The sequence below is a fragment of the Aquarana catesbeiana genome, linkage group LG03 (assembly GCF_042186555.1).
Source record: "Aquarana catesbeiana isolate 2022-GZ linkage group LG03, ASM4218655v1, whole genome shotgun sequence".
Lineage (NCBI taxonomy): Eukaryota > Metazoa > Chordata > Amphibia > Anura > Ranidae > Aquarana > Aquarana catesbeiana.
In genome coordinates this window covers 524,001,171-524,024,504 of record NC_133326.1, presented here as the reverse complement: position 1 = coordinate 524,024,504, position 23,334 = coordinate 524,001,171, and positions in this window count along the sequence as shown.

Sequence of the window (23,334 nt, the reverse complement as noted above, 5' to 3'; positions counted from 1 at the left end):
CTCTGTCAGCCCATTAATTGATTGGTTACTTTTGCTGCTTCTCCCTCTCCCAGTCTGACCTCCACTGTACAGAGACTACAAGAGGCTGATGTCAGGTAAATTCAGGTACTTAGACTACTTATATTAACCGCTTCTGGACCAGCCGCCGCAGTTATACTGTGGCAGGTTGGCTCCCCTGCGTGAAACCACGTAGCTCTACATTGGCTTGCGGGGTCCGGATAGCAGGCGTGCACACGCCGCTGGAGGTGTGCGCCCTCTGCACAACGGGGGTGCCGATGGTCGCAATGACCGCTGGCTACGAGCGTTCGTGACCAGGAGACACAGAACAGGGACGAGTGTGTGTAAACACATACTTCCCTGTTATGTTCTGACAGGAGTGACAGATCGTGTGTTCCTATTAGCTAGGAACCACGATCCGTTACTTCCTTTAGTTAGTCCCCTCCTCCTTCAGTTAGAATCACCTCCCAGGGAATACAGTTAACCCTTTCACCGCCCCCTAGTGTTAACCCCTTCACTGCCAGTGACATTTGTACAGTAATCAATGCATTTCTAATCGCATTGATCGGTGTATTAATGCCAGTGGTTCCAAAATTGTGTCAAAATTGTCCGATGTGCTCGCCATAATGTGGCAGTCACAATAATCGTAGAATGCCGCCATTACTAGTAAAAAAATAATAATAATAAAAATGCTATAAATCTATCCCCTATTTTGTGATACTATAACTTTTGCGCAAACCAATCAATATACGCTTATTGCGATTTTTTTTTTTTTTTTTTTACTAAAAATATGTAGAAGAATACATATGGGCCTAAACTGAGAAAATATTTGCTTTTTTTTTTTCTAAATGGAGATATTTATTATAGCAAAAAGTGCAAAATATTGTGTTTTTTTCAAAATTGTCGCTATTTTTTTGTTTATAGCACAAAAAATAAAAAACGCAGAGGCGATCAAATACCACCAAAAAAAAGCTCTATTTGTGGGAAAAAAAGGACGTCAATTTTGTTTGGGTACAACGTCGCATGACTGCGCAATTGTCAGTTAAAGCGATGCAGTGCCGAATCGCAAAAAACGCACTGGTCAGGAAGGGGGTAAATCCTTCCGGGGCTGAAGTGGTTAAAAAAATAAATGTAATGTTTTAATATTATTAAATATGGAGCTGCATTAATTTGTGTTCTTTATAACTGACCTAGAGTTCATTTTTAAGGTGGGTTTTAAATGGTTCTATGGAATAGGGAAGTTAGTTTTTTAATTTTTTTTATTTATTTAAGCAAAGGCTATTATTATTATTATTTTTTTTTTTTTTTTACAAAAAGTATTTCTTTCTAGGTGTACAGGAAGCAATGGCGGCCCATCCATTAGAGGCGCACGGGCCGCCCACCCCCCACCCCCCCCCCCGTCCATGCGTCTGGCCCCCTGTTCCACATACAGTGTGCTGGACTATGGATTCCAGTGGCGGTAGTGTGTGTTTTTGAAGCATGTGATTAGAGCCAGAGGCTATAATAGGCTTAAAAAAAGAGTGGGCTCGAGGCACAGGTCACTGCGCCCCGAGCCCACCCAGTTGTGTGATGATAGCGAATTAATATGTGCTATTTTCACACTAAATCTCCCCACAAATCAGGAAGGGGGTCGTGAGACCCGTTTCCTGATTGGCCAAAACATCAGTCGATCCTATTGGACGACTAGGAGGAGGAGAGAGGAAACACACAACGGAAGCCGCCATGATGGAGGAGAGGACACCAGAGCCGCTGGCCGCAGCCCACCACCCGCCACCTAGATGGGGTCCACCGTACTCGAGGGCGCCGGAACCGCTACCCGCCACCTAGATAGGGTAAGTGCCAGACTGACCAGCACACAGCGGGTGGGGGGGGTGTAGTGCCGCCGCCCACCCCAAAAAAAACTACCAGCCGCCACTGACAGGAAGTAAAGGAAAATCTCCCCAATTGCTACAGAAAGAGCAATAAAAACCTAACTGTCTATCACTAAAAAAAAGTTTTGTCTGGAATTGTGTTTTGAATAAAACTATTCCCAACAGAGGCTGAGTGGTAGAATAACAAACTGATATCAATAAAAGATTTAAAAAAATGCTTTCATCAAATATTTGGTAAGATTGTGTTTCCTGTTTGACTCCATCTAAGGTTGCCAAAACATTTCCCTTTCCTCTAACATTCTAGCAATCATCAAAGGCCGTTAAGTTAATCAGAGACAGGAATTTAAAATATGGAGACATCATTTATTGAATAAGTGTACTATTTAATGTGATATTACCTTCCTGCGCAGACAGCGCAGCCTTCACACGTCCTTGAAGTTGATTAAATTTATCACCTCTTTAATTTAGGGAATACTAAACTCAAGACATAATCTAGCATTGCATCTTATATCACCAGCCAGGGGGACTTCAGAAAAATTTGATTTGACGTGACATTGTATTGCTAGAACATTTTCTACTAGTGTACATATTTCGAATGCCAATCATATATGTCCTCTGTGACAGGTGGTTATACAGTATATGAGAGTGAGAGGTCCTAGCTTGATCAGCCAGGTGAACATCTATTAAGGGCTTTTTGTATGTGAAACCTAGATTTTAGTTTGATTATTGAAATATTCAAGTGTTACTAAACCCACATCACAAAAAACTATCTATAAAGGGTGTATTACATGCTGTTCATACTCACTCAGTCACTCAGTCACCAGCGGCGGCACCTGGTCAGGGAGGGAGGAGCCAGGTGCCACCGCTTCCGGGTACGGCCAAACCCGGAAGCCTGTGTTTTTATCGCTGATCGCTTGAATTTTTATATAAGTCACTACAGTGCTTTGCAATAAATGTATTTTACTTACTACACTATGGAGCCACTATTCTTCCTTTTACCCTATATCTGAGAATACCGGCTGAGTGTGGGAGAGCGCCATTCTTACCTTGCTTACGTATGCCCTCCGGGAGCTGGGACCATTACTGGAAGCTGACCCTTTACACTGAGTGCTGTTTACCTGCGGGTTCACGCTTGATTCGGCCCATTGGGGGCCGCTACCACAGGTGAGAGGCTGGGGGAAATGGTTGCCACACACTGGAACAAGACTGGAAGAACTCTTTTAGACATTTGCTGCCACTGCACTTGCACTTTCTTCACCTATAGAAAATTTCCTCCTGCTGACAATGGGAGTCGCATTGGAAGTCGTATTGCATGCTATTTTTGGACTGCACTTTATATTTTTCACTTGTATTATTATCACCTCTTTGTCTTGATGTTATTATATGTCATTTTTGTTACACCTTACCTGATTGGACATTAATTATCACGTGGCATTGTTCACATAATTTTTATTTTTCCTGTTGCATATTATCCCTTTATTGTGTGCATTTTGCACTTTTTTGGAATATTTATATATAATCTTTGCACATATTCACATATTCATTGATTATTTACTTAGGTCATAGTTTATTATTGCGTTTTTATTTTATTCAGAGTTGGAGTTGTTGCACTGAGACCGAGGTAGCGCCACATAGTTTTAATATAGTTTATCTAAGTTATGTGAGTACACTGTTTTATGTCGGCGGCTCCTTGTCTAATTTACTAATGAGTGTGGTTTTTGCGCATTAGTTATTCACTTTATGTTTCACATATGGTAGACCTGTGCCAAGGTTCGCGGTTTGATAAATTTTGTGACAATGGTGAATATAGTTAAAAACCTTATGGTGGCTCTTCTAAACAAGCCTTTCGTTGATGCTCCTAAGCATGTTTAAACTTTAATTCACTTCATGTTTCTTGCGGCAAAAATCGCTATAGCGCCCGCTTGGAAGAAACCAGTGGTAGATCTAGCTATTATGGAAAAAAAAACTGACATGGATTATGCTCAACAAAAAGCTGGTCAGTATCTTGCAGGATAAAACTGCTAAGTTTGACCATGTTTGGGATCCTTGGATTAAGTATCTCCAACTTCCAGCCGACTGAGGAGTGGAGGCGGGCGTTCAGACAGTCCTTTTTCCTTTTGCTTTGTCTCATTTTTCTTCCCCTTCTTCTCCTCCTTCTTTTCTTTTGTTTCTTTCCTTTCTTTGTCTTCTCTTCCTTCTAATTCCCCCTTCCCCCCCTCTTCCCCCTTTTCTTTTTTGGATTCGCACTTCCCTTTTCATTTAGTTGTGTTGCTTCCACTGGTTTCACATTATGTATACTCACGGCCCATGCCGACAAGCCGGTGGGTGGTGGCGAAGTATGGGTTCTAATGTTCCTCCTGGTGAGGGGTTTTTCCTGCGTTGTGAACCCTATTGTGAACCCTATTGTAAAATTTTCAATAAAAATATTGAAACAGAAAATAATTACAATGCCATCATCCGTATACAGAAATAGAAGATTTGAACAATGCAAATTTAACAGTGTGTGCTTAGTATCACTTTAAAGCTGAACTCCGGTCAGGTATAAATGACACAAATTAGGCAACTCTGCATTTATTAATACATTGTTAAAACATTTTTTAATTCAGTATATTTAAATTGGTCAGCTCCTCTACACTGCCACAGCCTGGGACAGAGAGATGCAGCACAAGAAGCCAATCATGTACTAACAAGCAGCATGCAGGAGGTGAAAGCAGAGTGACAGAGATAAGCTCTTCTGTCTGTTGCTTCTCTCTTCACTGTCCAGTCATGGATTGGGGGAGGGACAAAACTGTAATGACCTGCACACACGATAGGATTTTACGCCAACAAATGTTTTATGTGAGCTTGTTGTCGGAAATTCCGACCGTGGTAGGCTCCATCGGACATTTGTTGTCGGAATTTCTGACAACAAAAATTTGAGAGCTGGTTCTCAAATTTTCCGACAACAAAATCCTTTGTCGGAAATTCCAATCGTGTGTACACAATTCCGACGCACAAAATTCCACGCATGCTCGGAATCAAGCAGAAGAGCCGTACTGGCTATTGAAGTTCATTTTTCTCGACTCGTTGTACTTGTTATGCGTCACCGCGTTCTTGACATTCGGAATTTCCAACAACATTTGTGCCAGCGTGTGTATGCAAGACAAGCTTCAGCCAACATCCGTCGGAAATAAATCCACGGTTTTGTTGTCGGAAAATCCTATTGTGTGTACATAGCATAAGTGTTATTGAAAGGCAGTAGAAAGGATAATTCAGGTCTCCTGTTCTGCCAGACTGGTTTGTACTGTGTGGCAGAGCTGGATAGACAGAAATACAAATCCTTTGGGAGGTAAAACAGCTTTCATATATGTATTAAATTTGTGTATTTAGCTGTTTACATGGCGTGCTGCATGGTATTTAGCTGTTTACCCGAAGTGCTGCATGCACATAGGGCACATTAAATAAAATAACCCTATTTACCCTGGATCTTTCTACCAGGAGCAGAAAGAAAATATTTTGTAACAAATAGATGGTCTGGTGCATTCATGTGTGTGAACTTTTACTGAGTTTTCATGACTGAGTTGCAGTCAGATTTCATGTAGCTATGCACATGTACAGTATTATATGAGGTCTTCTACCTGAAACATGTGCTCTGTAGGTTACAGTCTTTGCCTGCTTGCTGTATCGCCAATCAGATCACAATTTCCAAAGCAAGTTTAAATCTATTTGGTTTGCTGTGAGGTGAACTGGAACAGGTTTGCATGAGGTGCAAGATTTGGCTTATCAATGGATAATGGATAATAAAGGTGAATCAAATTCTTATGGGGCATATTGGCTCCAGTAGGCCACTATACATGCAAACGGGGGCCCAAAAAGATTGATATGCAAATGTAAAAAGTCTAATGCCCTGTACACACGATAGGATTTTCCGATGGAAAATGTGTGATAGGACCTTGTTGTCGGAAATTCCGACCGTGTGTAGGCTCCATCACACATTTTCCATAGGAATTTCCGACACACAAAGTTTGAGAGCTTTCTATAAAATTTTCCAACAACAAAATCCGTTGTCGGAAATTCCGATCCGATCGTGTGTATACAAATCCGACGCACAAAGTGCCACGCATGCTCAGAATAAATTAAGAGATCAAAGCTATTGGCTACTGCCCTGTTTATAGTCCCGACGTACATGTTTTACGTCACCGCGTTCAGAACGATCGGATTTTCCGACAACTTTGTGTGACCGTGTGTATGCAAGACAAGTTTGAGCCAACATCCGTCATAAAAAATCCATGGATTTTGTTATCGGAATGTCCGATCAATGTCCGACCTTGTGTAAAGACAATGCCAGACCAAAAAACAGAAAGTCCAAAATCTTTAGTTCAATATTATTTTATTGAAGGGAACAAAAAGGGAAATGCATTCCACACAGACAACATCAAGAACAGTAGTAGGTGATGGCAATAAATCTAATGTATATGAAGGCTACACAATGTAGTATTGTACCAAGTCCGTTGAGTGTGTCAATAACAAAGAAAAAACATTATTTAGAACAACATGTTGAGACATAACATGGATAACTAAAGGGCCCTCTCCCTGCAAGGGAGAGGATTACGTGTAAACTTCATGTATTACTACAAACTTATTCTAAAAACCTGTTATGCTGTAGAGGATTTGCCTGTGAGGGTCATATTTTGCATCAAGAATAAGTGTTTAATGGCTTCTGAGGAGTAGATTTATACAAAGAGGAGAAGGATTTGAGGGGAAGTAGGGGGAAGCAGAAAGATTAGGAACAGGAGTCGAACTAACATGGTCATGGGGTGATGCTGCCTAGGTTGCCTTCTGCCCAGGAGATGAAGTCCGATGAGTAGCGGAACATGGACCATGAAGTCCAAGTAAGAGAACTGATCATCTTTATTAGATTCCTCAGCCAACAGACGTTCAAGGTCTCTAATGCGGTCCACTTCAATAGCCCACTCCCCTCAGGGAAGGTATAGTTCTCGACCTCCAATAACGTGGAATCACCATTCTGGCCGCGGCCAAAAAGTAACGTAATACATCTCTTTTAATGGACTTGAATGTGCCCAGGAGCATGGATAAGAGAGCTATCTCAGGTGTAGGAGAGAGAGAGGTCGCCTTCAGTTTGCAGTATAGTAGGAAGATCTGTTGCCAGAATTTCTGTATGGGGGGGCAGTCCCACCAAACGTGGAGCATGGTACCCCTGGAGCCGAGACATCGCCAACAAGTATCCAGCGTTGTCGAGTTGAAGTGATGTATAGTCGAAGGGCATCTATACCACCTCGTCACCAGTTTGAACCCCTTTTCTTGAGTTTTAGTGGCTAGAGAGAGTTTGTGCATTAGAATAAAGCATGTTTGCCAGTCCAGATGGAGACGGAGTGGGAGATCAGGGTAAGAAGCATTCAGCAAGAGGGAAAAAAAACTGCGATACCACGTGCGTTGGAGGATCGGTTTGGAGGAACATATCCTCGAATCCTGTTGGTTCAGCTAGAATATCTGATATTGATGGGAAGAACCTGGGAAAGCTTCCTATGGTCTTCTTTTCGCCAAGGTTCAAAGCTTGCCACATGCATAGCCGGTGGGAAGGCTGGAGTCCCAAATAAGGGGGTCATAGGCCCAGAAGGATTTGATATGTTCCCGCTAGAGATTAAGCGAATTTAAGCAAATTTGTATTGTTTGAGAGTGAGGTCACAGAGGGGGTATGAACCCCTACGATTTGCGGATGTGGTCCATGGGAGAGCTGAGAGTTCAATGGAGTTCATATGGCTTTCCAAGTGAACCCAGAGCTTGGTCGTATGGTTATGGAACCAGTCCAGTATGCGAGTAAGTATCGCTGCCTTATGGTACAATGAAGCGTCTGGGGATCCAGCTCCCCCTCTTGTTTTCGGAGGAAATAATGTTTTGTATCGAATTCTAGGACGGGCCAAATTCCAAATTAATTTAGAGAACAGCTGGAAATAGAAGTTAGGTATGTATATAGGGATTATACTATATACTTTATCAAACTTGATAAAGGAGCGCGCTTACTGCGCATGCTTGGAAACGTGATGCTTTACGGCAGAACAGCCACCACATTGTACTCTGCACTCCAGCCCTCCTTCTGACTGTCCAGCCGCGTTCCAGGCCTCGCTGTGGATCCGAATCCCGGAAGAAACCTGTGGACCAGGACACCAGCTGCATAGGGAAACACAAGGCTCCATTCTATCCGGACTGCTGAGATCGCATGTGGCTATACTGGATTCCCCTGCACCTGACAACAGTTTCCTATATGTAAGTGTAGCGGTGGTAGATTTTCCAATCTTCCAGGTAAATTGGGTGGATTATCTGTGCTGTACATAGTTCAGATCTAATTTACAGTTAGATTGGTCTCTGTTCCAGTTTGGCTGTGTTGTGTGCAGTTCCACATTCTGCCTGTGGGTGTCGTTGTCACTCTGGGTCGGTGTTGGAAAGCAACAGGCTGAAACATATGAGTGCTCTTCTGTCCCGGTGAAAACTCGGCGGAGGTGGTCCTCCGGGTTGCATTCTGGGAGAGGGTATTTATGGGGCAGACGCCATGTTTCTGGGAGCTTTACCTCTTCCCTGCAACTCTTCTTCTACCTCTTTCCTGCTACTTCTTCCAGTTATCTCCCATTAATGCATTGGAAAAGTACTCAAGTGACAGGTGTCTACATTGTCTGATAATAAGCTCAACGGGACCCTAGACCCGGTACTGGTGAAATTACAGGTAAAAAAGGTGACGGTAACAGCCCGCTAAAAATCAGCAGCTCCACCGTGAGTTAGTGCTACATGAGTGTTTTAATGCAATTTGTCATTAAATCTATAAAGTCTTACTAAGAGGCGCCTGTTGTTTTGTTTTTCTGTCTTCTATATGGAGTGGCTTCAACTCCCCACACAAGGCTGCCCTACCAAAAAGACTGTAAAACTTCACAAAAAGCTGTATTTGCTCAAAGGACTTTTTTATGAACTTGCACTTGCTTATTACCTTATTCTGACCTGCGCCGCTATCCACTGTTGTTTTTTTTTTTTTTTTTATTCCAACAGAGGTAGCCAGTACCACTCACCAATCAGATTGTCTCCCAGAATTTCCTGTCACGGATAAGGTCACTGTATTTGCCCATTGTGGCTATAAGGTGCAGAGTTTTCCTTTCAGGCTTCTGGGATATTTCTGTTCTAGATAAATCCTTGGGTAGGGTCTTGGATACAGGTGCTCTTATCAGGGGTACCACCTTGGGGGGTGTTCTATACAGTCTTCTGGTTCCTGCTCCAAGGGAGAGGTTTTATAATAGTCCCATCATGTGGAGAGAAAGGAGGGGGATTTTTATGGGATTGTGCTTTTTGTAGTTTGCAGGAGGGAGGGATGGTTCATTTATGGGGTGTGGTGGGTATATGTGGGGGAGGTTAGGTTCACGATGGAGAGCTGTGTATTGTGGTGCTGTTCATTTTTCAATAAATCGGATATGAGGAGATAACCCCTGGGTGTGCATATATTTTTCATTTTCCTTTTTGTGACAGGTGATGGAGGTAGGGGTGATGGTGGCAGGGGTGTTGGTGACAGGTGATGGAGGCAGGAGGTGATTGGACTAAATAATCCACGCTCATAATATTGAAAATAACAAAAATATGGGGTTTTTTTTACCTTAAAATCTACCTTAAAATCTATCTTGAATCACATTGCTATTTGCCTAGTGTACTTGTTTGTAGCCTAAATACTGAAATTTGCACCTAAAAAATTTGTAACTTTTGTGAAATGCCATTAAAAACGTGGCTGTGTCAGTAAATTTTGGGTGTTGTGCCAGTAAATTTCAATCTGGTAGGTTGGCAACACTGACAGCAGCCATTTGGGTAGCAAATGCTTAACAAGGCATTTAACTTCCAACCACTAAGCCCGTTGGCAAGAGCACCTAAAAGCCACACGAAAGGGGCACAAATCTGTCCCTCTTCCTCCTCCTCACCCACTTCAGTCTGCCCCTGCTATACCGAGTCATTACCTCTCAGCAGCCTCCACTGACAGGGATGATGGTATAGCACAGGGTATCCCAGGTCCTAGCAGCACATCTGACAGCAGCACACCACCAGCTGTAGGCTGTAGCCAGCAAATTTCTCTGCCCCATCTGCTGCAGCGGAAACAAAAATACATGCCCAGCGTCTAAATGCAAGCTTGTCAAAGTTGTTGGCTCTCCAACTTCTGCCTTTCAGCCTGGTATATTCTGCCCCCTTCTGTGAATTTGCACAATGTGCTGTGCCACAATGGCAGGTTCCCAGTCGCTACTACTTTTCACATAAGGCCGTGCCATCTCTCTACCATCACATGGAAGGGAATGTTCTGGCATAATTGGGCAAGGCAGTCAGCCGTAAAATCCACCTTATTGCCGACATGTGGTCCAGCAAGCATGGGCAAGGACGATATATTTAGTTCACAGCACACTGGGTAACGCTGATTGCAACTCGAAAGGATGCAGGACAGGGCTCGGTGCTGCAGCTTGTTGTGCCCCCATGTCTCCATACAGCTGGTGCTGATGATGCCAGACCTGTAAGCTCTACCCCCTCCTCCTCCACCATCTCAATGCCCTCCTCTGCAGAATTGTCCTATTAACATCAGTTACCCCTAAGAATTCAAAGGGCTATTCCATGAGTCAGGCTAAAGGGTGCCATGCAGTGCTTCAGCTGGTGTGTTTAGGGGACAGGAACCACACCAGAGCAGAGATTCTTGTAGCTCTGCAGGGACAGGCGCAGAGGTGGTTCACACCATGCCAGCTGGTACCAGGAATGGTGGTGTACGATAATGGCTCAAATCTCCTGTTCACCCTTAGACAGGGAAAGTTGGCACATGTACCATGCCTGGCACATGTCCTCAATTTGGTGGTGCAGCGTTTCCTAAATACGTACCCAGGGTTGCAAGATGTGCTAAAGCTGACCAGAAGAGTCTGTAGCCATTTCAGGCGGTCATACACAGAAGACAGTGCTCGGTTGGCTGAAATTCAGCGGGAATTCTACCTGCCCATAAACCACCTGATTTGAGACATGTCCACTAAGTGGAACTCGACTTTGGCAATGCTGCAGCGGCTATACATGTAGCAGAGGGCCGTCAACGAGTACCTGTGCAAGTACGGCACGACGACAGGCTCAGGCCGCCTCAGCTTTTTTTCCCCATGCCAATGGCTGATCATTAAGGATGCATGCAATATATTGTCACTATTTGAGGAGGCTCCAAGGATGGTGAGCCGTGACAGTGCATGCATCAGTGACACAATCCCTGTTGTTCCTGCTGGAGCAGACTCTGCGTGGCATTATGGACAGTGCCATCTTAAGAGCGTTATAGGCCCCCAGGAAATACAGTGCACTGGGGCCCTGTCTACACAATCACGCACTAGAATAAAAATGCTAATTATCAATAAGGCTAATGGTGTGTGTGAGAGAGAGGGGCTGCAATGGTGTGAGAGAGGGGCTGCAATGGTGTAAGAGAGAGGGGCTGCAATGTGTGTGAGAAAGAGAGAGGGGCTGCAGTGGTGTGTGTGTGAGAGAGAGGGCCTACAATGGTGTGTGTGAGAGAGAGAGGGGCTGCAATGGTGTGAGAGAGAGTGGGGCTGGGGCTGTAATGGTGTGTGAGTGAGAGAGGGGCTGCAATGGTGTGTGAGAGAGAGAGAGAGGGGGGGGGCTGCAATGGTGTGTGTGTGAGAGAGAGGGGGGCTGCAATGGTGAGAGAGAGGCTCTGCAGGTGAGAGAGAGAGGGGCTGCAATGGTATGAGAGCGAGAGAGAGGGACTGCAATGGTGTGTGAAAGAGAGAGGGGCTGCAATGGTGTGTGTGAGAGAGAGAGGGGCTACAATGGTGTGTGAGTGAGAGAGGGGCTGCAATGGTGTGAGAGAGAGGCTGCAATGTTGTGAGAGAGAGAGAGAGGGGGCTGCAATGGTGTGTGTGAGAGAGAGAGGGGCTGCAATGGTGAGAGAGAGGCTCTGCAGTTGAGAGAGAGAGGGGCTGCAATGGTATGAGAGCGAGAGAGAGGGACTGCAATGGTGTGTGAAAGAGAGAGGGGCTGCAATGGTGTGAGAGAGAGAGGGGGGGGCTGCAATGATGTGTGTGAGAGAGAGGGGGGCTGCAATGGTGAAAGAGAGGGGGGCTGCAGTGGTGAAAGAAAGAGGGGCTGCAATGGTGAGAGAGAGAGAGGGGGGCTGCAATGGTGTGTGTGTGAGAGAGAGAGAGAGAGAGGAGGAGGGCTGCAATCAGTGTTGCCAACCGTCAGTATTTTTACTGGCAGCCGGAAAAAAACAGGCAATTTTCTCCTGCCAGTAAATGCCAGTAAAAAGAAAAAGTTGCCAGTAAAAAATATGGCTGTGATGTTCGGCTCGGTCCAGAGCCGGCCGAGACCATCCGAGTCCCTGCTACAGTGTGTTCGGGGCAGCTCTGGTGGAGGCAGTGCCCAAGCGTGTCACGTGATGTCATGGTGCAAGGGAGCCAAGCAGAGCGGCCAGAGCATGGTGTGCGGGTCTGCAGGACAGGAGCAGGGCAGGTCAGAAGCGGGACTGGAAGCCTCTCCTCGGTGCAAGACACATGAAAGCCCACATGGAGTTTGCTAAAAAAAACACCTGAAGGACTCCAAGATGGTGAGAAATAAGATTCTTTGGTCGGATGAGACCAAGATAGAACTTTTTGGCCTTAATTCTAAGCGGTATGTGTGGCGAAAACCAGGCACTGCTCATCACCTGTCCAATACAGTCCCAACAGTGAAGCATGGTGGTGGCAGCATCATGCTGTGAGGGTGTTTTTCAGCTGCAGGGACAGGACGACTGGTTGCAATCGAGGGAAAGATGAATGCGTCCAAGTACAGGGATATCCTGGACGAAAACCTTCTCCAGAGTGCTCAGGACCTCAGACTGGGCCGAAGGTTTACCTTCCAAAAACACAATGACCCTAAGCACACAGCTAAAATATTGAAGAAGCGGCTTCACAACAACTCTGTGACTGTTCTTGAATGGCCCAGCCAGAGCCCTGACTTAAACCCAATTGAGCATCTCTGGAGAGACCTAAAAATGGCTGATCATCAATGTTTACCATCCAACCTGACAGAACTGGAGAGGATCTGCAAGGAGGAATGGCAGAGGATCCCCAAATCCAGGTGTGAAAAACTTGTTGCATCTTTCCCAAAAAGACTCATGGCTGTATTAGATCAAAAGGGTGCTTCTACTAAATACTGAGCAAAGGGTCTGAATACTTAGGATCATGTGATATTTCAGTTTTTCTTTTTTAATAAATCTGCAAAAATGTCAAAAATTCTGTGTTTTTCTGTCAATATGGAGTGCTGTGTGTACATTAATGAGGAAAAAAATGAACTTAAATGATTTTAGCAAATGGCTGCAATATAACAAAGAGTGAAAATTTAAGGGGGTCTGAATACTTTCCGTCCCCACTGTACTTACAATATCGAAAATAAAATAGGAAATATGTTTTTTGCGCTAATATCTACCTTAACTCACATTGCTAATTGCATATTGTACTTGTTTGTAGCCTAAATACTAAAATTTGCACTTAAAACTGTAATTTTGTATTTTTTGGAAATGCGAGTAAAAACTTGGCTGTGCCAGGAAATTTTGGGTGTTGTCAGTTAATTTCAATCTGTTAGGTTGGCAACACTGGCTGCAATTGTGAGAGAGAGAGGGGCTACAATGGTGAGAGAGAGAGAGAGAGGGGGGCTGCAATGGTGTGTTTGTGTGTGAGAGAGAAAGAGAGGAGGAGAGGAGGGCTGCAATGGTGTGTGAGAGAGGGGCTGCAATGGTGTGAGAGAGAGGGGCTGCAATGGTGTGTGAGAGAGGGGCTGCAATGGTGTGAGAGAGAGGGGCTGCAATGGTGTGTGAGAGAGGGGCTGCAATGGTGTGAGAGAGAGGGGCTGCAATGGTGTGAGAGAGAGAGGCTGCAATGGTGTGAGAGAGAGGCTGCAATGGTGAGAGAGAGAGAGGGGGGGCTGCAGTGGTGTGTGAGAGAGAGGGGCTGCAATGGTGTGAGAGAGTGCAATGCTCTGCAGGTCATTTATTTTTACCTGTAAAAAAAATGAGTTTGCTTTGAGAGAGAGAGAGACAGGCATAGGGAGAGATAGAGGCAGAGAGAGAGAGAGAGAGAGAGAGAGAGAGAGAGATAGAGATGCACTGTGAAATGATGAGAGAGAGATTATACAGATTGCAGCACCTTAATTCGTCCACTCCACGGCCATTTACTTCTCCTATTCTCCTTCAATCCTGTTGCCCTCACTCGTGACTCTGCATGCAGAATAGTGCGCGGAGCTGGCACCGCACAGGCCAGATGGAAGGAGGAGAAGAAAGTAGCACGACGGTGATCTCCTGCTCCCCTCAGGCATATCACTCAGTTCAGTGGGCGGCGCCGGATCAGAAGAGAAAGCATCGCGGCGGCCGCCGCTGCTCTTCATTTTACTGACAGACAACTGGGAAAGCTCTGTGTCAAAAGCGGCCCCAGGGCACCGAGTGCAGGCGGCCTTGGCTGGGGTCGCTGGGCAGGTGGGGCCCCCCAGGCAAGTGGGGCCCCCGTGCCCATGCGATAAGACGGTCCTTGCTTTCATCAAGAGTACCTCTATAGGGTTACGGTGGGAAGGCGCCACCGACACCCAAAGACCAATTTTTACACACCCGTTACTTCTAGTCAAAGTGACACCACAATGTATCCAAAAAATCTCTAATCTTGTTCCCAGTGCACTACATTGTGGCCTCATCGTACACACTGGCTCCCCAGCTGTTTCTGAGCAAAATAAAGGTAGCTTGCAGGGAATTTTTTTTTTTGCTTTATAAATGCAATTATTGCTGCAGCAGATTTTAGACATGGTACAGATCTGTCACTTTACAGGTAGACTAAGGGGACCCCCCAGGCACTATATTGGAAAGAATTTTTCATTTTTTTGCTTTCACTTTAAAAATCAAAAAATCACTGCTAATTTAAAAATGACGTTTTTCACAAACTTTTTTTTTATTGATACATGTCCCCCAGGGCAGGGCCCGGACCCCTATAACCATTGTATGCCCAATTACTTGCATATAATCATCCATCCAAAATGGGCACTTTTGATTTTTGACGTTTGGGTCCCATTGACTAATGGGGTTCATTATTCGGGTCTGAACTTTTGCAGTGTTCGAAAGTTCTAGTGCAAACCGAACAGGGGTCCGTTCGGCCCATCCTTATTCCATAACAGCTGGAGGGCCCCATGTTGCCTACCCCTGCACTAGACTATAGCAGTGGTGGTGGCTACTAGGTTTCCAGCAAGCGGCTGGAACAAAGAGTCACTATATCTACATTGCCTTATGACAGCGCTCACAGTAGCACTGGTGGGGCTGTAATCTGCCAGCTCATAGAACAAACAGCAATGACAAATCCACTGCTATTGTGCGTGAATGTGTTATACTGAGTGACAGCGCTGGTCTCCAGCAACCTACTGCTGCCAGAGAGCAGCAGTCTCAATCAGACCTAATTATGTATTTGTCCCATGAGCAGTGTAGTTGGACAGCAGTGGACTGCAGGCGATGGCAAGCTATCCAGCCAAACTGTTCAAAAACCACATGTCAGAATATAACAGGACTTGATCCCCTGGGGGAATTTAAAGAGGAGTTCCACCCAGGGGGGCCGTCAAAAAAAAAAAAAATTAAAAGTCAGCAGCTACAAATACTGCAGCTGCTGACTTTTAATGGGGCACTCACCTGTCCCTGGGTCCAGCGATGAGGGGGATCGAAGCCCCGCTCGTCCCCCCCCCTCCGCTCGTCGGCGCCGGCATTTCAACTGTGGGCGCCGGGCTGTGGCTTCACAGCCTGGCACCCACTGCGCATGCGCGAGCGGCGCCGCGCGCCGTGATTGGCCGCTCAATCACCTGGGACCTGTAATGGGTCCCAGATGATTGACAGGAGGGAGGGAGCAGAGCAGAGCCCTTCCTGTGCCTGGGGGGGAAGTGATGTCACCAGCCCAGGCAAAGGAACAGGCAGACTACGAGGGACCACCTAGCAACAGGCATTTAGAGTTAAGTGAAAAAAAAAAAATATCCAAATGTTTTTTTGTTTTTTGTTTTAGAATTTTTCCAGGTATTTTTGTTTTTTGGGTGGAACCCCACTTTAACTTCTTTAAAGATGAACTCTATATTTAACTAGCATAAGCACTTGAATCTGTCTTGATATCATCGTCCTGACATCTACTTAGACTAGGAGAGGGGGTGTCCACTGTAAGAGAAGGATCAGGTTCAACTGTTTGCAAATTTGAGCATGAACATGCTGATAGGAGGAGAGAGAGCAGAGTAAACAGAGTTAAAGAGGAATTGCAGTCTGCTCACATAATTTGTAATAAAAATATCTTTGCCACTCTGAAGCTTCCCTTCAACCACTTTGCATATTATTTTATATATACTGTGAATCTGTACTTGCCAAATATGCTGCAGAAATCTCCCTCCACTGAGTCTGGCTACAACCATTTTAACCGTGGGCAGCTGAAGCTGCTGCCTGTTCACTTCCAGGATTCACACAGAGGCACACCTCTAGCTCTGCAGCCCTGCAGCTCTCATTGGCCCTCTTATGACTCATCCCCCCTCCCTTCCTGGCAAACTCTCACAAGAGTGAGAGAGAAAGCTGTGCATGATATCATAAGCCTAGGCTTTTTACCAGACAAGAAACAGGAAGTGGGCTGTATAAGGTATTTACTGGCAGGAAAAAATGTTTTACTATCCAAAGTTAAAAAAACAAGGGCAGAAGATTTAATAGATGGAAAGTTGAAAAAATTACTGAAGGTCCGTTTTAATGCTCAGTCAGCAGGCTGTTGAAAAGGAAATGACACCACTGTATTCCTTAACCACTTTCCACCCAACCTATAGCACAGTGGTCATCAACCCTGTCCTCGGGGCCCACTAACAGTCCAGGTTTGCAAGATAACTGAAATACATCACAGGTGATATCATTTGCTGCTCAGTGATTGCAATATTCTAGTCTGCATCTTCCCAAGGTAATACATAAAACCTGGCCTGTTAGTGGGCCCTGAAGACAGGGTTGATGACCACTGCTATAGCAGATTGACGGCCGGGCGGTGGTTTTGTTATCTTGACTGGGCGTCATATGACGTCCAGCCGGATAACTTAACGGCAGCGCAGTGATTGGGGACAGTGCGTGTCCCTCGGACATAGCATGTCCCTGATCACGGTAAACAGCCAATGATTGGCTGTGTCCACGTGTCACGTTTGTCAACAATAGAGGCGGCGAGCCTGATGCGCGCACTGCAGTGATCGGGGATGGTGCGTGTCCCTCGACATAGCCCATCCTCGATCAGGGTAAATAGCAAATGAAATTGGCTGTTTACCACGTGTTCGGCTAAGTCCAATCACAGCCGGTCATAAGTCTAAGCACAATGGCGGTTTCCAAGGATCTCTCCTTCTCTCTCCTCATACACAGATCGTGTGAGAAGAGAGGAGAGATCTGAAATCTGTGAGTGAAACATTTACTGTTTTTACTGTCTGCACAACACGCCCCCCCCCCCAATAAAGAGAACCTGTCACACAGCCCATCTAGATCTGTCACAGCCCATCTGTCACACAATCCACCATCAGTACCACCATATGTACCATATGGATCTGTCACAGCCCATCTGTGAAACAGGCCTGCCATCAGTACCGCCATCGGTACCGCCATCACTACTGCCACACAGGCTCGTCATCAGTACTGCCATTAGTACCGCCCCACAGTCCCGCCATAAAATACTGTCACACAGGCCCATCATCAAGAACCTGTCAGTACCGTCACACAGGCCAGCCGTCAGTACTGCATTCAGTACCATCACACAGACCACAAGATTTGCTGCAGAATCTGGTGGACCAAACCAATCTGTATGCAGAGCAATTTATGGCTGCCAACCCCAATTCATCCTACGCCCGCATGTTCCAGTGGCAACGTCTCACACTGGACAAATTTAAATTGTTTTTGGGCCTTTACGTTAAATATGGGACTTACAAAGAAGAATGAACTCCATGCGTACTGGCATTAGCTCTGATAGTGTGAGTCTACTTGATGAGCAACATTTTCCCTATAACATTCCCCCCACAGAATCCAGAAAAAGACGCCAAAAGAAATGTTGTGTATGCAGCAGAGGAGGAATTAGAAGAGATACAAGTTATTATTGCCCCCAATGTCCCTCTGAACCTGGCCTGTGCATCGGAGATTGCTTCAGAAGTTACCACACATCCATTATATATTAGTTCCCCAAACAGACTGCCATTTCCCCATTTCAAATACCTGTGTGGATCATTTGCCTGCTACCTTGTTTCTACCTTCCACGTTAACTGACCCTGGTCTGTTTACCGATAATGTCTTTGCCTGCCATTTTAAACAATGTTTCTGACTTCCACGTGCATCAACCTCAGCCTGTTTACTGATGATGCCTCTGCCTGCCGTTTTAAAACACGTTTCTGACTTCCACATGCATCGACCTCGGCCTGTTAATCTACTTTAGTACACAGGGGTCTCACATATGTGAGGGGCTTCAGAATAGCGTTCTGAGTAGAGAAAAACAGTTTTTGGTTTTCTGTGTTTCCCAGAACAGGGTCTGGTTGCCCAGAGGCTTCAAAAAGATTTGGGTGGGAGAAGCCTCTACCCCTGGCCCTAAGCTTGATGGTCCTTCCTGCTGCCTGGATCAATAGTTTGGCTATGCTGACCATATCGCTGCCTGTAACGACCCAGGGCTTTATGGACCATGTTGCTTCCTGCTGCCTAGACCAATACTTTGGCTGTGTTTACCATATCGCTGCCTGTAATGACCCAGGACTTTATGGACCATGTTGCTTCCTCCTGCCTGGACCAATACTTTGGCTGTGCTGACCATATGGCTGCCTATTGCCTCTATTGACTATAGACAGTAATTCTGCCTAGACATCTCTGCCTGCTACCTGGACCAATGCATTGGCTGTGTTTTGGCTGTGCTGACAGTATCATTGCTTGTACTGACTATGGACAGTATTCCTGCCTGCTGCCTGGATGATTGCTTTTGCTGTCACTGACCACATCTCTGCCTGCTGCCTGGACCGATGCTCTCCTCTGTGGACCACTGCACTACTAAAACCACAGGTAATCTTTTGTTATTTGATATGTACATGCTATGTGTTAGAAAAATGAATGGCCTTAAAAAATGTGATCGTTAATCAGAAAATTATATGTGTAATATATGCTCCTATAACGCCTGGAGGTGCTACTTGGATGTTGGGCCTCTGTATGTGGCCAGGCTGTGTAAAAGTCTCATACATGTGGTATCGCTATACTTAGGAGGAGTAGCAAAATGTATTTTTGGGTGTCATTTTTGCTATGTACATGCTGTGTGTTGGAAATATCTTATAAATGGACAACTTTGTGTAAAAAAAAAAAAAAAAAAAAGCGTTTTCATTTTTTTTTCACATTTTCCAAAAACTTCTGGAAAAAAATGAACCGTTCAAAAGACTCATTATGCTAATAGATTATATGTTGGGGTGCTTTCCAAAATGGGGTCATTTTGTGGGCAATTCTATTGTCCTGGTGCTCCAGGGCCTTCAAAAGTGCAATAGGTGGTTAAGAAATGAGATGTGTAATTTATGCTCGTAGAATATTGTAGTCAGGCTGTGTAAAAGTCTCACAGCCTGGCTACTGTGTAAAAGTCTCACACATGTGGTATCTCTATACCCAGGAGTAGCAAAATGCATTTTGGGGTGTAGTTGCAAGTATGCATATGCTGTGTGTAAGAAATAACCTGTTAATATGACAAGTTTGTATAAAAAAAAAAAAAAAAAGACATTTTCCCAAGAATTGTGGGGAAAAAAAATACAAAAAAAAATCACCATGCTTCTTACTAAATATATTGGACTGCCTACTTTCCAAAAAGGGGTCATTTGTACTATTTGTACTTTCCTGGCTTGTTAGAGTCTCAAGAAATGAGATAGGCCGTCAGTACATTAGGTGTGATCAGATATGATCAATTTTCAGTGATTGGCACCATAGCTTGTAGACTCTATAACTTTCACACAGACTAAATAATATCCACTAATTTGGGTTATTTTTACCAAAGATATGTAGCAATATACATTTTGGCCCAGATTTATGAAGAAAAATGACTTATTTGCAAAATGTTACAAAAGGAATTAAAGAAAAGTTTTTTTTCAAAATTTTCGCTCTTTTTTTTTCACTTATATTGCAAAAAATAAAAAAAACCCAGCGGTGATTAAATACCACCAAAAGAAAGCTCTATTTGTGAGAAAAAAAATGATAAAACATTTGTTTGGATACAGTGTAGCATGACTGAGTAAATGTCATTCAAAGTGTGAGAGCACCGAAAGCTGAAAATTGGTCTGGGCAGGAAGGTACATAAGTGCTGGTATTGAAGTGATTAAAGTGGTTGTAAGCCCTTACATACCCAGTGAAATGACTGGCCTCAGGTGATACACAGAGATAAAAGAAATCCTCCTACCTAAGTTGTACCTTTTCATATGCAGCCCTCTCTCCTCTACAACCCTTCAAATTCCAGAATTTACACAGCTTGTCTGAGCTGTCAGAAAAAGGGGGCTGAAATTACACTCTGCAGAGCTCAGTGAGGAGAACTCTAAAAGCTGATCAGAGGGAAGGGACACACCCCCCTTACCACAGCATACAGGAACAAAGCTGGAACTCCCTCTCCTGTCACATTTTTTCTCTTGGTGTCAGGAAAACTTGTCAGAAGTGATTTATACTGATAGCAGAGGAATGAAGCAGAAGCAGCAGACAGAATAGACACTTTAGTGCTCTGGATAGAGGCACGTACACACTTTAGAGGGATATGCTTTGTTCTTATTCCATGTCTGAGGTTTACAACCACTTACATTTGAAAGTGAAATGGTATTATCCTGGCTATATCCTAGTATACATCCTGGCTATACAGACCTAATTACAAATCATTTGGCAGGTAAGACAAGTCACATATGTGTATTTAAACCATGTATATACTGTACCTCTTTTCCTGGAGTCCAGCTTTAAATATCAAAATCTAAGTTATATAATCCAGTTTATATTGTATGCTCATTGTCAATTTTATATACAAGTCCCATAATGTCATAGCTATAATGCTGCTGAACTCTAGAATATAGGAAAAAAACGAGCTGAGGTGTTCCCACTACCCCAAGCATATGGCAAGACCATGCAGTGAATTCTCCGACACATCGAGAAGCCTGAACCCAACACTGGTATAGATGGGCTCCCAGAGGGAACTCGCTCAGGGAGTCCACGAACAGAGATTATGTTACACACTTTGTCCAAGGCCAGAGGAGATACATGAATCTGTTTTAGCTGTACCAAGCTAGACTGAGGCGAAAATATTTCATTTGAGGAGATGAAAATGAAACCGATTGTAAAAAGAAAAAGAAGGAAAACTTTACAAGATCACTTTTGCATTCTGAAATAAAAATGTTACTTGCAGTTGATTCAATGCTGATGATTACTAGCTAGCTTTACACACATGGATTTTTCAGAAGAGTGATATTTAATCAGTCTTAATGATCAAGCAGAGAATTTATACTCATTGTTCGCAGCAAAGGAAATTGTTCGAGCCAACACACAAACACAAGTGATTTTATTTCCAGCTATATTTGTGCTTGTTGGAATTAAATTGGAAGAACATTGATGGCAACGCTCTTATTTGTTCTTAGTGCTTATGCAATCATATTTTAGTAACTGGATACTGTATGACTGGCGTTCCACGCCTCTGAGTGTTCTTTAAATGTCTGAGTTGGACTCAATTGATTACAGGCTATCAAAGGCAAGTTGTACTAAATGCAACAGCAGTCTCAGAAAGGAGCAAAAACCATTGTGATTAAATCTTTACATTTGTGGCCAGCTAAAGAGTACCTATTGATGTGAGTTGACAGCTGCATGGTCTGGACGTTATCCTATATCTATGAGTGTTGCCAACGAAAGACATGTGACAGAAACCTCCTTTCCCAGGTAGAGGGAACAAAAAGATGGGGAACAAATTTAAAAGTAAGTAAGAGTATCTAGCCATAGGGGATTTTAAAGCAGAAATGTAAAAAGAAAAATAATAATTTGCTAGTAAATAGAGTTTTTTTAGTAGAAGAGATTATACATGTGAGCTGCCGGGAGTAGGAACTGATGTAACTACAGGAAGCATGTTCAAGAGTTACTTCATCGATGGGCGCCCCAGTGGCCAAAGAAAGAAGACAGATGTGGAGGAAGTGCATAGTACCCATTAGGGATGAGCCGAACACCCCCTTGTTCGGTTCGCACCAGAACTTGCGAACAGGCAAAAAATTTGTCCGAACACGTGAACACCGTTAAAGTCTATGGGACACAAACATGAATAATCAAAAGTGCTAATTTTAAAGGCTTATATGCAAGTTATATAAGAGCCTCCCATCATGCCATCATGTATGCGGAGCAGCCCGAGGAGAAGAGGGGAAGAAGACGCCGCAAAGGAAGATGCCAGACGAGAACACCGGAGGAAGAACCAGAAGAACCAGAAGAAGAAGAAGATGGAGGAAGAAACCGAAGGAAGATAGAAGATAGAAGAAAGAAGAAGCATTTAAATAAAGGAATTGTCAAAAACTGTCTCTTGTCATTTTTAACATTTTTGACAGTTTTTTTTGTGAAATGGTAGGGGTAATTTTGTACCCCCCTTACCATTTCACACAGGGGGAGGGCCTTCCAGATTCCATGAAGCCCCCCGCCCGCAGACCCCCACAACCACCGGGGAAGGGTTGTGGGGATGAGGCCCTTGTCCCCATCAACATGGGGACAAGGTGTTTTGGGGGTACCCCAAAGCACCCTCCCAATGTTGAGGGCATGTGGCCTGGTACGGTTCAGGAGGGAGGGGCCGCTCTCTCGTCCTCCCCTCTTTTCCTGCGGCCTGCCAGGTTGCGTGCTCGGATAAGGGTCTGGTATGGATTTTTGGGGGGGACCCCACGACATTTTTTTTTAAATTTTGGTGCGGGGTTCCCCTTAAAATCTATACCAGACCTGAAGGGTCTGGTATAGGTTTTGATGGGAACCCCACGCCATTTTTAAAAAAAATTTTGGCCGGGGTTCCCCTTAATATCCATACCAGACCTGAAGGGCCTGGTATGGAATTTAGGGGGACCCCCCACGTCATTTTTTTTTCAAATTTTGGTTCAGGGTTCCCCTGTGGGGAATTCCCATGCCGTTTTTATCAATGAACTTTTATGTGTATTGTCGGACCGGCAATTCATTAATAGTTAGAGTAGTTTTAAATGACTTTTTCTCTTTTGAAATGTCATTTTGCTGTCAGACTGTTCTAAACACGGGAAACATGTGCCCCTTTACAGGCATACTATAGACACCCAACAGGTAGGAAATTTAAAGGAATATTACACTTTTATTGTTTCACTTTAAGCATTATTAAAATCACTGCTCCCGAAAAAACTGCAGTTTTTAAAACTTTTTTTTGCATTGACCCAAGTCCCCAAACACTTTTTATGACAATAACTTGCA